We start from the raw sequence: 13,681 nt of genomic DNA, 5'->3' as shown, positions 1-13,681 counted from the left end.
TTACAAACTAATCCAAGAAATACCCTTGAATAATACAAAATGAACACTGTGCTTTGGGTCTCTCTGTTTATTAGAATGGTGTGTAATGCAGCATCAATCCACGTCTGTGCACAAACGATATGTCATTTTTGTCTCCTTCCAAATGCATTCATCGTCGAGCTTTGCAACGTGTTTTTTCTTCTCTCTCTTTTTTTTCTTTTTTTCCTTTGAAGAAGCGGCTTGAAGCTGTCAGGGTCTATGTGGCGATAACAACCTGGGGTGGAGAATGACACCTTGGGAGTGACAGATGAAAAGGAATCAAATTCTCCCCACAGCCAACTGTATGGAACTGATACAGGCTTCCCCCCATTTCTCTCTCCACAAACAGGCCACTGCATTAACTTATTCAAATAGGAGGTCAAGCCTTAGTTTAGACACCAGACCTGTCCCAAAGAGTAGAGCAGGAGGAAGAGTGAGAAGGAGTTGGGGAAAGAAAATTGAGTAATTGTACTTCTGAATTAATGCCTTTTAATCTGTCTCTCAGCCATTGAGTGATAATGAAAATGTAAGAAAAGGCAGCATTGAGTTTGCAATGCGGTGAATGTGCCTTTGCAAAGAGACTTTTTGACCTAATATGAGGGCTGCCAAACTGAGGCGTCTTCTGAAGAGAGCCCTTCAGAAACCCTTTTCAAGAGTCCCTTCCTACTTTAGCCGTGTGTTCAGAAATCAGACTCCTAATCAGAGAGGTGACTGGATTCCACGCTGCATACGCCCAGCATCATTCTGATATTTACCCCTGGCTGTGAAGGACACTCAGAATGAACTCATACTTCATCTCTGATCCTTCAATTAAGTGTGAGCAGGACACGGTGTTAGGCTAGAGTTGGTCTGACTTTTATGAAGTTGGCTGACATTATAAGCAATGCGTGTTTTAGTCCTTAAGATTGAACCCAAGGAAAATGTAAAGGTTGGGTAACTCATGCACCGCTGCAGAGCTCATAGATTGTTCCCCCTTGCCCGAGTGCTTTCCCGTGTACTCCGAGCTTCTTCCTCTGCCTCTCACTCTCCCCCTTATTTCTTCTCAGAGCGAGGTCCCATGCTGTGCTGCAGATTGAAGACACTGCGTCTGGAAATCAACTGCTTGGCTAGGTAATTTGGCTAATGGACTAATCTCAGCTAAACTTTTGTAAATGAGGGTTTTATGAGGTGACTCTGCGAAAGAAACATTTCGCCAATGTCATGGATGATAAACATGCAATTGAGCAATCACATTGAGATGAAAGCTGTACTGCAGCTGTAGGGGAATGGAACTTCGCATCCTTATATCTCCCCATGGTAATAATGACTAGATCTGTTATATGGATATGCAATCTCAATTTGATTTTTAGACCCAGTAAATCAAATAAATGATAGTGTATTGTTTTAGTTCTGGTGAAAAGGGGCACTCAAAACTTTAAAACTTTGTTGCAATATCTTCATTGTGAAGCAAATTTATTTCTGGTTATACTAAATTCCATTACATATTTCAAACTAATCCCCCAAATGGAAACGGCTAATGAATGTGTCTACATTTTAAAGACTTGTTTAAGTTTCGTTTGGGTAGCTGGCAGTGAAGACGTTTGTCATGTACCTGGGGATGTCTGTGTGGGTGTCTTTTTTTTGTGTGTGTGTTTACTCCAGCAGCTCCAATGCCTTGCTCACTGGCTCTGACGTGCACATTTGGACATTTTAAAAATGTCTAGATTTTGCCATTCTTGAAATAAAAAAAAAATGCAAATATCATCAAGCGCAGTGCCCAGCACTCATCTAATAATTTAAAAGCCCCTGCTTAGCTCAAAGCTTTATTGCATGTACATCTAGGTCACTTTTCTATTTACTGTATTCTTAGTCATTTTCACTTGTCTTGCTGAAAAGTAATGCTAGACAAATCTCATTTGGACATTTTAATGAATCCCATCTACCAATCAAGGCCAGACAAGAGAGATGGGTAGTGAGGTGAGGGAGAGAAAGAGTGTTCCATCTGATTTTAATTTAACATGGAAGCATTTCTGAATTTAATGGCACTGCCTTTGTGTGAGTTGTATCATTTGCATCAGTATTTTTTTTTAGCATTATGTCTATTATGACTCTACAGAAAGCCTTCACACACAGGACGGCAATTTATAGCCTCACTTTCACATTCTGTAACTCCTATTTTGTCCTTCATCCCATAGCTCAGAAAGCAATTTCTGGCAATAGCACAAACTTTGAAGCCAACATGGCCGCTGAATGAACTGACAGACAGACAATATGTCGGTTCTGATTAGCACTAACCGGCAGTGTGATAGAGGAGGACGGGGCCAGCGAGGTCTGCCACGCCGTCTCCACTCATACTGCTTGAAGGAACTCCAAATTGTCTCACCCTGGAGGTCAAAAGCACTCTGGATGCAAAGCTCTCTCTGAACACACACACACACACACACACACACACACACACACACATCTTGTTTGCCTGCTGACTGTGGATATTGCAGATCCGTGTCCGGTCCTCCAGCGATGGTCCAGTGATTGGCAGGTAAGTGGCTGCTCTGTTTACAACATGGCTGTCGTATCCAAGCCCACACTGTCCTTGACCTGAAGCTCTACCTGAGCTGCATAAATTTGTATTAAACATCCTCCCCATCAAAGCTACCCAGAAGACTTGACTCTTTTGTTTTCCATCGCAAAACTAACCCTGCACATGCACACTGACAGCACAAACAGCGCAGAGCTAATCAAAACTATAAGGTAACACATCATGGTTGCTCTTGCTGAAATGTATCCTTCTTGAGAATATATGAAATCTTTTGTTCCCTTCCATAATGAAATTTGTCAGTTTACTGACCAGCTGCAAATATGTGATGGGGTTATACACAAAGCTTTGTTTATTTATCATATAATTTATTCTATCCCTTGTCACTGAGCACTACCTTAATACAGACTGTTCATTTGACAGCATGGCACAACAAGCTCGTGTTTGAATTGGATACTCAAAGGAGTTTGACACAAGATTAGCCACAGGCTGTTTGTGTTAGGACATTTGTTTTCTTCATACTTAGTGCTATGTTCTTCTTTAACTAGTTAGTTAAAATTACAATACAGGCCAAAAGGCTGAAGAAGGGGGGGGGGGGGGGGGGGGGGGGTGGCAGCAGATTGACAGTCTGAAGAAAGGTGCCTGGAGGAGGTGTGTGTGTACAAAGAAGAGCGTGTGTGCCCATGGACACTTTGTGTGTATGTGTGTTGTTCTCCCGCAGGTGGTGCTCTGATGGCAACTGGAAGGCGGTTTACTGCCACTCAACCCCCTACTATCTGGTGGCCCCCAGGGTGGTACTATGTGAACACTCACACATACACACACATTATATACAAGCATGTCCCTCCACTGGCATATGCCTGCCTCCTACCTAGCTCAGCACCTCCATTACCCCCCGCTCCGTTCCCCGCCCTCCCTTCAGCAGGAAAACACCTGCAGTTAAGGTCATGGCTCTGACTCCCTGCCCCCTCTGTTGCTTTGCAAGCTTCACTCTGTTCTTTACCAACACTCTGCACTGCTTTTTGATTATTTGTTTGCATCACAGAATGCACTTTTATGGCACATAGAGATTCTCTGGCTTTGAATGTATCATCAGTCCTGCCCTCGGGGAAGTTCACTGCGCTCATCCACCAACTGTGGAACTGTCTGCAAAAGGTACATGTTCTTCACCTTTGAAATTTCAGGCCGAAGTCATGGTCTTGTTACCATTGACCAATGTGTTCCCCACCACTGAATGAAGTCTGCCAGGAGTAAGTTACATTAAATCACTGTTAACATATCACCCACAATTAAACATATTGTTTATAATGCCATTTTGACATTCTAAACGCACAGGTGTGAATAATAAAATGAAAGATGACTTTATTCCATTTAGATGCTTATTAGGAAACTTGAATACAACTAAGTCATCTGAACTGGGCTGGTGAATGTCTTTTGCGAAAGACCCACCCGTTCAACAGCTAAATTTCAATAATCAATTCTTGCTGAACTGTATCCAGTATCCAACATTTTCTTATCAGGAACACATACAATAACGTTGTTAAAACTCCTATTGGTCCATGAGCTAACCAGCGACTTAATAGCTAGTTGGTTACAGTGTTGCCAAAGATTTTCAATATAATGTAGCTAAAGTCTGCTTGCAAGTCGCTAGATGGTAGTAGAGGTCAAGCTAAACTTTACTGAATCCAACTAGCTTCATCAATAGCTATTATTATTTTTCAAATTGCTACCATCTTATAAAAAAACATTGCATCAACTTCTACTTCTAATTTCAAAATATTTTTCTGTTGAGTGTTTCGACGGTTGAAACACCATTTATATATGTTTGTTTGTTATGAAAGGAGAGGATCTAGACCATGCATCCAGGATCCAGACTCTGGAATAAACTTAAACGCACAGTTAGCAGCTTTGAGGAAAAAATAAATATTCAAGATAAATCCTTTACAACAGAAGCAAAGGAGAATGATTTCCCTGGACATACGCTGCTCTCCTCCACTCACTACACACATTCAGTCCAGAGCCACAGCTACATTAGAGCACACTCACTGAGAAATATCATCGGCTCTCTTCAAGGGTGAGGTGCCCTTTTGAAAAGTCACTGAATGGGTCTTAAAAGTTGCCAAATCCAAAGAGAAAGTTGTTAGAAAGTTGGCAACAATGGCTGGTTAACAGGTGGAAGAAAAAAGCTAGTTGTGTACCTGCAGACACAGAAACACTGATAGCACTGATAGATTTATTGGTTAATTGTAATTAATACAACTGAAACACAGAAACAGAGAGAAACACTAAGGCTCCTGATTTGTTACATTGTCAGAAGAGATGCGAAAGTGGCCATATTCATACGAAGTTCATCAGAGTTCTACATGATTGGACTATGTAGTCAAGAGGTGAGTATGTCCAGAGAGACTCACCGGTAGCTCTTGTGCCTCACTGGCTAGCTGCAGTCTATGTGTGATGAGTTTGTTTGTTCTCCATGTTTCTTTGTTCTGGGTTCTCTGGTTTCTTATTAAAACATGCAAGTTAGACCCAGAATCTCTCAATCTCTCAGTACCTGTCTAGGGTGTTTTGTTCAGAAAATCAATGCTGTGTGAGGTTCCAGCCTCCTCTTGACCATGAATAGAATTGAGCAGAGAAACTGGATAAACAGATGAATGGATGGAGCTATAACTGCAAATTGCATTTCTGCTACCAAATATAGGATTATTGGAGATAAATTGCAGATAGCATTAATGCATAAATACAGTAAACACTCATGTCACTACCTTGTCATTAGGGAGCAGTAGGCGTACTTTCCATTTTTACAACGATATGTCATCACATTGAATCTATAAAAAATAATCTGCTCACAAAGCTGCCTTGTGTCTCAATGAGCGCAATAAAGACTTAATTTAACTTGCATTTCATTTCTGTGATCCCATGCACTGCTCTCTTTATAAAATCACTTCTTTCACTTATTCATTTGATTGCAGTATTTTTTCTAAATCAGGATCTCGCAAGAATGATGGCATCTTTCTGTAACTGAGATAATGCCAGCCCTGTTCAGACAACACCCCCAGGGCAAATGTTAAATGGTAACCATCGCACATGAACTGATAATGTATATGAATTATACTACCTTTGTTTTTTGTTGCATTGGAGGCAATAAATTGCACAATTTGTATTTTAACTAGATCCAGAGCTTCACCACTAGCACCTTGAAGCTCAACAATGTTTAAAAGGAGTTTATTGATGGCTTCCTTGTTTTTACAGGGAGGTGTACTGATATGTAAGCTTTATTTTCCACAACCTTAATAGCAAAATTCTTCTCGATGAACAGATGTACTGCTTTACAGAAAACCACATTATGTTTCCGAGAAACAGATAGGGCTAATAGTTGAATGCCTTGCAACGTTAAACAGATTATTTAGGAGATACTTTTCCGCATAAATTAATATAAACGCAATATACTGTAGGGTTTGTTAGTCGGTTACTGTAAACCACATTATAATGCAAGATTCCTTAATTTTAAGCCAATACAATTAAATGTTTCTTATTTAAGACACATCTTGACTCGTGTGGTTTATTTTAAAGGGAGAGTAGCTTACTAATGGATACACCGGGTCATTTAAATTTGTTTTTGTGAATAATTATAAATGCAAACGCAAGATAAAATACTCTAAAAGTGGACTAACTGACCAACCAAGCCATTAAAGAAATCTAAAACCCATTAAAGGATGATGTGGTGTGTATGTGATGCAGTAAAGAAAAAAAGTTTGCAGATGGCGATGATGGTTTTAACCAAAACAGGAATAAGCTGTGGTTCTCTTCTACCTACCTGCTGTGATCTGAAGATACTAGTGTACTGGCAGTGTTTTCATCTGATGACTGAGAGTGGGATTATGTCAATAGTGTCTGTGCATGTAGTGTGTATATTTGCAAAGGTGACATGTGTGGGAGTACTTTGTATGAGTATAGGTACTGATGAATACCTTATTGTTTTCCCTATTTGTACTCAAGTGTCCCTGCACTATGCATGTTTATCTTTGCCTCACTGTCTAGTTTGCCTCCGCTTCATACTGCATGTGTTTTATGTATGACATTGGAGTGTGATGGCAATCGGTGGGCCTCCTGCGTGGTAACAGCATTTGTCATCTGAGACCAGACTGAAGGAGCACGTTCAACTGTAGGCGTATGTTACCTGACCATCACACTCCTAAAACCCTCTCATTTACATTTAGAGTGAATGCCATACTGTCAGTGAGGCTCCATTCCACTCGGACAAAGCCCCTCACAACCTCTTTGCCTCCTACTTTGCAGTACACAGAGAGTAAAACAATAGTCATCGTGATGGGGAGGCATCAGACACACTAATTTGGCGTTATAGCAAAAGCCCTTACCAGAATAATAAGTAGTATTTTACGGGCCAGATCGAAGAGACTAAATCTCAGTGTGTGTGGAAACCAGCAAAAAATGCTTTTTTTCTATGAATTTTAAAATAGAGCCAGAAGGAGTCCAAATACTTTACTCTAGGGGTACTCAAACCTTTTCATATCAAAAGCCTCAAAATGGAGCTACATTACAATTTAGAGACTATTTGAGAACATTTTGCTGCACAGAGGTTGATCATTTCGTTGAAACCTGGTCACTGCTTCGACTGTAGGTACAGAAATAACAATAAAAGAGAGATCGTAATCAGAAAACAAGACAATCCGATATTTTTGCCAGATCCGTCTTTTTAGTTTGACAGTTCACATTGTCGTTTAATATCAGACTCCCAAATGCGCAGAAGAATAACACGACGTCACACGCAGCACGCTGTCATACAGGAGTAAACAGAGATGCAGAGGTTAGCTCCGGTTAGCTCATACTTGCTAACCCTCCCAATTTTTACGTGAGACTCACGTTTTTTATTGTCCTCTCACGGGTCACATTTCTCCCGAATTATGTTGTGTGTTCCCTTTCTGTTCACACAGTAGAGATGCACGTAACTCAGAAGAGAGCTCATGGTCCGGTGGATTTCAGGTGTATGAAAAAGGTATTTGTGAGCAGATGATAGCAAAGAGAAAAATGAGAGCCATATGTTTAATAATGTGCTTTTTCGTGTTGTCTACAGAAGGACTGTGACAACAGCTTCTCTAGAGTGCACAGTAGCCTATCCCCTAGCCTGACGTGCACCTCCTCAAAAATGTAACTACACGGAGGGGCGATGTGGAGCGTAAGAACTGTGATTGCTTGGCTGGGTAGCCTCAGAATGCCACCGAGCCAACAGGAAGTGCTCTGTACTTTGAAGTAAATTATACTAGTGACCAATCCAGCGGCTGTTACATCAGGGTTCCTGCGGCTCCTTAAAAAGTCTTAAAATTCAATCAGGGAAATTAAGGTCTGAAATTGTCTTGAATTTACTGTAAATTTGCTGTAGGTATTAAATTTGCCGATGGTGCTATAATACACGCTAATTAGCGTGTATTTATATGATTTTTTTAGTATTTGACAATGTGAGACCCCGTCATTAATATAACCTTTATGTTAACGTTAGCTGCAGACGTCTGGCTGCGTGTCATGTTTCATTATTGTCAGTCGTGGCATGCAAGATTGGGAGACGCAAGTTAAAGTGGTTGGAGGAAGATCCGATCCTTCTGGCTTGCTCAAACAACTGTACATCACATCCTCCTTTCATTTATGAAGTTCCAAAAAAATATCTATAACTACGGGTTAAAATAGCTTTCTAAAGTGTGTCTTTCTTTTCACCGTGATTAGTTTTCCTCCATGGATTATCCATGTTTACCTCTGTCTTTAGCGGTGCGCCTATGTTAGCCCGGCCAGAGAGTGAAAGTGAAACTTAAATTCGGTCCGGCATCATTTCCTTGCTACCTTTCTTTATAATGTGTAGGCTACTCTTTTCTGTTATTTTAGTAGTTTATATTTACTTTAACACAGCAGTGCATGAGTTAGGGCTGCATTCTGTATTTTATGGATAACTTTATTTAATTTCAATGCATTTTGTAAAGTGTATTGGGACCATGTCTTTTGGTGATTTTGCACTATAAATAAAACCTGACTTGACTTGACTTGGTGGTCCACAAATGTTAGTGGGACTAAAAAGAAGATGTTCTTAAAGATGTTTTTTTACTTCAAGCCTTCAGTGCCTACAATAACAAATGAACAATTTGGCAATTTAAATAGGGAAGATATTGCTTTATGTATAAGTCCATGAATAAGTAGGGGTACAGAAAACCAGACAGCATCCAACACGTATTTAATTGTCAGTACGTGCCTCAGGTGAGTTTAATTAGTTCACTTAAAACCACTCTTCATAATTGGCTAAATATTACTTGTAATACTTTACTACCTTCTGGGAAAGCTGCTGTTTATACATCTGTCTCTCGCACCACCTGTGACCAGTGGCCTAGCATCACCTGAAGCTGAAATTATATAATATTCTTTTTGTTTGTGGATCACTGAATAATGTAACTTTTATTAGTTGTGTTACTTTTGTGGGTTGCAGAAACGCAGCAGAGGACCAAGGGTGCTCCGTCTTTGCAGGAAGCACTAATTATCCCTTGAAGAGATAATAACCGTATTTATCGTCTGAGGTGTTCGTTTTCTGAAGGGTTATTTATCAAATACCATGCGGGATTAGAAAATCAATTCAGAGTGTCACAAATTAATTTGCAGCCATCATCTCACTAGTTCCCATGAGACAACAGGCAGCAGAAGCACCTTAGTAATGTGGAGAATACTACTGAATTGATTTAGTTTTCCATATCTTCCATATCTGATGAAGAATGCTGATGTGAACCATGACAGAAAAATAAGCATGTACCTGTGTGAAATCTGTGCTGCTGTAATAGGTTTTCACTTAGTCAGCTTTAGGGGGGACGCGTAATTATTAACATGTTGACTCCTATTGAGCACATTATAAAGTTGAAGCAGGACCGATGAATTATAGCCAAGATGTTTTATATGTTTGCAGCCAAGTACAGTGTGAATGTTTTTCCTCATAATGTTCCTCATTAGATTAATCTGGTTTGATATTCTGGCATTTTCCATTGGATCACAGCCAAATGGATTTTGACTCGCACCGCAGCATCTCTGTAATATGACTGAATCCTTTAAGGTTCAGTTAATGTCTTACAGTCATAGAATATGACAAACTAGCAGATGCAGTCACAATTATTAAAAGTAAAATCTGTTGTGTCATATAGAGATAATTCGATAAAATTAATATTACAGATAAATTTATAGTGGGAGTAAAGAACAGTCAACCAATGATATATGGACAGAAGAAAAGCAATGTATATTTGATGATAAAATATGAATATGTTACACAAAATTAGGTTGTATATAATATGTCCAATAATATGTCCAAGAAGTGCAGATCTTTGTGTGCTTTATGTTGAGATCTTCTGGTTAGTGAAGAGATCTCTCCACTGAATGATCCCCCTGCTGTCAGGTTACGTGGATCCTTCTTGAAGACACACCGGCTTGCCCGGCCACAAAATCCAGTTTACAAAACAACAAGTAACAAATACTAACAAACAATTTACAAATTTACAAAATACATTATTTACATACCAACCGGGTCAAGGCGCTGCAAGGTGTAAAGGCCAAGCCTGGGACACAGAAGGGCTGCTCAAGAGAGTCCACAAGAAGGAAGACTGACTCAAGCATAACAGATAAAGGCCATGCAAGAAGCAAAGGCCAAACGTGTGAATTGGGTGGCCACTCAGGTCAGCCCACAAGTCGTTAAGCTGGCCAAGGAAAAAGCGGCAAGAACCTGCAGCAGTCACTGTGAACCAACATCCTTCTGCCAGAGCTTATGGCTAACAGAAACACTGTTATGAAGGGAAAAGCCACAACCCAAAGGGCCTCAAAGGGGGGAAGCTGAAGTTCACTAAAGACTATGTCCAAGTCCTATGGAGGGACTGATGGTCTAGTCCTGCAAAGTGTAAGCCTCTGGGCACCTTTGAGTAACTTGGAAATCAAGGAACAGCCTCTTCATTGAGTGTATACTCGTAGACACAAACGGCATTGATTGCCACCACCATCCCTCGCAGGGTAACAGCAGACCTACCTGCCTTCAGCTGGGTCTGCAGAAATAATAGGATGTCTTTGGCTGTAGATGATAAGGGATCCACCTGGTGAGCCCCACACTATGTGTTACACATAGGCAGACCTTGTGATTGGTGCCCGGGTCTCTCGCACAGTCTCACTAGAGGCACTGACAAGCCTAAAACCGGGAGACTGTCCCTTTCAGGGGACTGAACACCAGTCTGACAAACCACGGATGCAGGGTCAAAGAGAAGCCACCAAAATTGGCCTCACATCTTCCACCAGAACCCTCTCACGTCCTTGTTAACTACCAGTCTAGTGGGAATTAGCTAATAAAATACAACTAGTAGAAAACTTTACTAAGTTTCTTTGGCATGTTGACTGGTGCAACTGAAGGGAGAAAAGAGCACTACTCAGGTCACCAGTAACATTACAGAAATGGACAAGAGAAACCGCAATCCAGTGAGGCTGCCCGTAGCCCACACTATAACAGGTAAGTGGATTCAATGCTGTAACCCACACACACACATAGACACAATTTCTCTTTATTTTATATTTCAAAATCACAACAAGGAATATCCCACACACTGCGCCCTGACTTAGCTTATCGATCAAACACTAGCATATGTGCTTTATCGGTAAACTATGGGGCGTGGCCAAGCAAGCTGGTGTGTCTTAAAGAAGTCTCCATGTACTCTGACATGGTATCCTGGGCATCGTTCCCTGTACATATGAAATATGTAATGCCGTGTAGAGATTGTCTCTACATGATAGAGAACTGGTATTTTATCCTTCTTGAAAATGAAAGGTCAGTTTGGATGAAGAAAAGCAGATTTATTTATTGTGCCATCTGAATGCAGCCCTCTGTCCTGCAATTTATGTTGATATTGTATAAAGCTGTCCCAGTTACAGTGTGGTAAGAAACCTAATTGCTGCCTGGATAATGCCAAAAACATAGTACCTATTTGTACCACACAGAGAGCAGGACTGTGACACCAGATACCACAATTTGCATCCTGAGTCCCACATGTGGTTAGGTTCAAGCAACAAATGACCCTAACCTTAACCATTGGTTAAGGTTTGCCTCCTAAATATTATGTTTAGGTTGGTTAAGGTTGGCTAACCTAACCTTAACCTTTGGTTAAGAAAAAGTTCAATTGCTGTAGTTTCTATGAGTGGATATTGTTTTGCAAGAATGGATGCAGGGCAAACAAATTAACTATGTTGTCAGTGCAGATTTTACTGATACATTAAATAGGCTGTCAACATTTTACGTTACTTAACATTTGCTCATTATGTTCATAAAACAATTTTTGTTTTCTGTTGCAAATTAATTGTATGTTAACATAATATTTAGGAGGCAAACTTATGCACTGATGTTTTCTTTCCCGATGTTTCTATTTTGTGTTGTTTTTAACATGGATAGCATGAAGTTTGTTGTTCACATTCAAAACATTTACAGTTGCCAAATAACTGAAAAAGGGATTAGTCTGAAAGTCCTAAATCCAGATAAACTTTAGGCTGCTCTTTGGCGAGAAAGTAATTTGAACATTTTCACATCAATATTATTTAAAAGTATATTGAGGTGCTTTTAATGTTGTAATGTTGTGCCATTGGTGTAGGAGTGAATGTGAATGAATGTGAATTTATTTCTGATGAGCAGCTGGCGCGTTGCTCGGTAGCCTCTGCGAATGGGGTGAATGTGACATGCAGGGCCATGGCTGTAAGAACAGTCCATTTACCATTTACCATTTGAATAATGTGTTACCACAAGATGTCTTGCTAAATCTTTGATACTTTATATATGATGTTCTCTTGTAATCCAACTTGGGACCATGACACAGAAATAAAAATTATAACTATAAGCGTAGATGTATTCTCTTCTGGTTCTATTTTAACCAGTGGAAAATACCTGGATATGTAAATACTGATGATTTTATTCATATTTACTGAGTTCCCTTTATAAAAATGGTCTTTCTTGTCTGTCAGTCACCACTTTAACAAAGTTAAACATGCCTCCATTCCCCACAAATTGATATTATGTAGCCCTCAAACATTATTGAATTTGTTTGTTTGCATCTGTTTGTTGCCTGCAGAGCAAACATCATAATGTGTGCTACGTGTTTGTCGATTCCGATTCTTAGATAAAAGAGACCCCCAGTCCTGAGTTGAATGGACAAATCTGTTTATATTACTGCTTGAGGCCGTTTCTTTGAATTAGTGCTTTACTCAATAAACACTGTGAAGTGGGAAAGAAAGTGCTACTTTTTTCTTGATTGTGTTAGATAAAGATAACATCTGTCAAATGATCCCTTGTAAAATCCATTCTCTGAGGGAAAAAAACCCTCAAATCACGAGAAAGAAGCTGCATCTAATACACCGGAAAACTAATGGCATGCACGGTGCAGTACATGGTGGACAACTGAGTAACAAACCTCAAACTAGTAGTATTTCAGCAGTTTTTCACCAAGAGTGTTTGACAGATGTCCTTTTTTCAAAGCCACTGGCATAGCTACAGCCTTGCAGGCTTCATCTATTCGATACCACAGCCATGCCAAGACTCTGGTATATAGTCTCACACTGCATCTGAGATAGCCTTTGTGATTTCTGCAGTTTATGTGACATGAATAAGAAATATCATGTACACTCCACAGAGGACAGCTGAATAGGATGTAAGGTTGTCTTGCTTGGACAGGGGTAACAACAGACCAGAGGGATACTAGGCATATTTTTAAAATCGAGGTCCCACCACTGGCTTTTCCTGTCAAAGCCAGAGGAGGAAAGTACTATCCAACTACTGACCCCCCTACCCTCCAAAAACACACACACACACACATACACACACACACATACCGCCTGTGTGTCTGGGAAAGAGCTGAGCAGCTTTCAGAGCTCAGCATGAGAGCATTTGATATTCATAGAAGGGAAGAGGAGGAGAAAGTGAAACAACAGCGGGAACACTGCCTTACGCGTGATATTACATTGTAATTATGATTTGGATGCAGGCACTGAGAAAGCACTGAGGGCACACTACAAATGTACAAAAATGTATGCGCACACACACACACACACACACACACACACACACACACAGTAAATGTGCAGTAATGGCACACACTT

Source organism: Micropterus salmoides, unplaced genomic scaffold (genome assembly GCF_014851395.1).
Source record: "Micropterus salmoides isolate LMB-PRFRI ecotype aquatic unplaced genomic scaffold, ASM1485139v1 Ms_hic_scaffold_6, whole genome shotgun sequence".
Taxonomy (NCBI): domain Eukaryota; kingdom Metazoa; phylum Chordata; class Actinopteri; order Centrarchiformes; family Centrarchidae; genus Micropterus; species Micropterus salmoides.
This window is presented reverse-complemented; position numbering follows the sequence as displayed.